Consider the following 3,195-nt stretch of genomic DNA (forward strand, 5'->3'; position numbering starts at 1 on the left):
AGAGGCCACGCCCTGCCTGAGGGACAGAGGAGGGACCGCTCTGTCCCCCTAAGCCCCAGGCAGCCCGGAGCCCATCGCTCACGGGAACAGGAGTGAGTCTTGGCCGAGAGGCCCTGGGATGGGTGACGGAGGGAGCAGAGCCAGGAGGGGACGGACGCCCGGAGCAGGAGCAGCAGGCGCCACTGAGGCCCGGCCGGGGAGGGGCTCAGGGCCTGGCCTGCATGGGGACCGGCTGGGGTAAAGAGGACTGAGCTGAGACTTTTGAAAGAAGATGAGATAAGGAAAGGCAGAAATATACTCTAATCATTAGGGAATGGCATGTGCAAAAGCCGAGGGGTAAATGTCACCTCTCGGGACTGTGATTGCACCACCTTTCGGTGACATTTGCTGAAAACGGGAAACCACGAGGATTTGTTTCTGAGCAGCATTGAAGGCATTAAGCCGCTTCCTGTGACTATAGTTTTCCCATCTTGGGAGGGGCCGCCTCTCCAGGCTCACCCTCGCCCTGGTGCCCGCGCCGTCCACGGTGGCTGCCAGCGCGTGAGCTGCTCGCTGTCCTGTGAGCGCAGCACTGAGCCGCGCCGGGCACAGAGGCCGGGCCGCGAGTGCGAGTGCGGGGCTGAGGCCACAGGACGGAGAAAGCACCTGCGCTCCCACGGAACCGCCCGAGTCCGCGGCTGTGGGCGGCCTGTAGGCTGAGCTCGTGGAGAAAGTGCTGGTGTCGGCGCCCCAGTTCAGCACAGACGTGGGGCCTTCTGCAAGTTTCCTAGCAACTCCGCGCCTCCGCCTCCGCGTCTGGAAGTGATGGTCATCATTGCTGCCCGGGGTGGGGGGCGCAGAGAAAATGCGACCGACCCAAGACCCAGTAGGGCGACACGCTCCTCACGCTGTGCCCCGTGCTGTGCCCCACTCTGTTCCCCGCTCTGTGCCACGCTCTCTGCCCCACTCTGTGCCCCTCGCTGTGCCCCATGCTGTGCCCCACGCTGTGCCCTGTGCTGTGCCCCACTCTGTGCCTCACGCTGTGCCCCACTCTGTGCCGCACTCTGTGCCCCGCGCTGTGCCTCATGCTGTGTCCCACTCTGTGCCCCCCGCTGTGCCCCACGCTGTGCCCCGTGCTGTGCCTCATGCTGTGTCCCACTCGGCCATGGCCACGGCCACGGGCGAGGGCGAGGGCCGAGGGAGGCCGCAGTCCGGCCTGCGGCAGCTCAGACCTCGCGCCTAAGACCGGACGCTGGCGCGGCGCCCTCAGGGGGACAGTTTCTCCTCTTCATAGTTATTACTGAACTGCATCCTCTCAAATGATAGCTTCAGCGTTTGTCTGGAAACTAATTTCTTTTGCTTCATGGTGTGAAGGTGGAGAACACGACGCAGAGAAAATGCGACCGACCCAAGACCCAGTAGGGCGACACGCTCCTCACGCTGTGCCCCGTGCTGTGCCTCATGCTGTGTCCCGCTCTGTGCCTCATGCTGTGCCCCACGCTGGACCCCACGCTGTGCCTCATGCTGTGCCCCGCGCTGGACCCCATGCTGTGCCTCATGCTGTGCCCCACGCTGGACCCCACGCTGTGCCTCATGCTGTGCCCCGCGCTGGACCCCATGCTGTGCCTCATGCTGTGCCCCACGCTGGACCCCACGCTGTGCCTCATGCTGTGCCCCGCGCTGGACCCCATGCTGTGCCTCATGCTGTGCCCCACGCTGGACCCCACGCTGTGCCTCATGCTGTGCCCCGCGCTGGACCCCATGCTGTGCCTCATGCTGTGCCCCACGCTGGACCCCACGCTGTGCCTCATGCTGTGCCCCGCGCTGGACCCCATGCTGTGCCTCATGCTGTGCCCCACGCTGGACCCCACGCTGTGCCTCATGCTGTGCCCCGCGCTGGACCCCATGCTGTGCCTCATGCTGTGCCCCACGCTGGACCCCACGCTGTGCCTCATGCTGTGCCCCGCGCTGGACCCCATGCTGTGCCTCATGCTGTGCCCCACGCTGGACCCCACGCTGTGCCTCATGCTGTGCCCCGCGCTGGACCCCATGCTGTGCCTCATGCTGTGCCCCACGCTGGACCCCACGCTGTGCCTCATGCTGTGCCCCGCGCTGGACCCCATGCTGTGCCTCATGCTGTGCCCCACGCTGGACCCCACGCTGTGCCTCATGCTGTGCCCCGCGCTGGACCCCATGCTGTGCCTCATGCTGTGCCCCACGCTGGACCCCACGCTGTGCCTCATGCTGTGCCCCGCGCTGGACCCCATGCTGTGCCTCATGCTGTGCCCCACGCTGGACCCCACGCTGTGCCTCATGCTGTGCCCCGCGCTGGACCCCATGCTGTGCCTCATGCTGTGCCCCACGCTGGACCCCACGCTGTGCCTCATGCTGTGCCCCGCGCTGGACCCCATGCTGTGCCTCATGCTGTGCCCCACGCTGGACCCCACGCTGTGCCTCATGCTGTGCCCCGCGCTGGACCCCATGCTGTGCCTCATGCTGTGCCCCACGCTGGACCCCACGCTGTGCCTCATGCTGTGCCCCGCGCTGGACCCCATGCTGTGCCTCATGCTGTGCCCCACGCTGGACCCCACGCTGTGCCTCATGCTGTGCCCCGCGCTGGACCCCATGCTGTGCCTCATGCTGTGCCCCACGCTGGACCCCACGCTGTGCCTCATGCTGTGCCCCGCGCTGGACCCCATGCTGTGCCTCATGCTGTGCCCCACGCTGGACCCCACGCTGTGCCTCATGCTGTGCCCCGCGCTGGACCCCATGCTGTGCCTCATGCTGTGCCCCACGCTGGACCCCACGCTGTGCCTCATGCTGTGCCCCGCGCTGGACCCCATGCTGTGCCTCATGCTGTGCCCCACGCTGGACCCCACGCTGTGCCTCATGCTGTGCCCCGCGCTGGACCCCATGCTGTGCCTCATGCTGTGCCCCACGCTGGACCCCACGCTGTGCCTCATGCTGTGCCCCGCGCTGGACCCCATGCTGTGCCTCATGCTGTGCCCCACGCTGGACCCCACGCTGTGCCTCATGCTGTGCCCCGCGCTGGACCCCATGCTGTGCCTCATGCTGTGCCCCACGCTGGACCCCACGCTGTGCCTCATGCTGTGCCCCGCTCTGTGCCCCACTCTGTGCCCCACTCTGTGTCCCACGCTGTGCCCCACTCTGTGCCCCTCTGTACCCCATGCTGTGCCCCACTCTGTGCCTCATGTT

At 66.7% G+C, this 3,195-nt stretch overlaps 1 protein-coding gene across 1 annotated transcript in view; it reads left to right on the forward strand.

Moving 5' to 3' along the window:
- LOC102755232 (receptor-type tyrosine-protein phosphatase N2-like) overlaps window positions 1-3,195 on the forward strand; it is a 216,209-nt gene that overhangs the window by 81,605 nt on the left and 131,409 nt on the right. The window lies entirely within an intron of this gene.

The sequence above is a fragment of the Myotis davidii genome, unplaced genomic scaffold (genome assembly GCF_000327345.1).
Source record: "Myotis davidii unplaced genomic scaffold, ASM32734v1 scaffold747, whole genome shotgun sequence".
In the NCBI taxonomy this organism is placed as follows: domain Eukaryota; kingdom Metazoa; phylum Chordata; class Mammalia; order Chiroptera; family Vespertilionidae; genus Myotis; species Myotis davidii.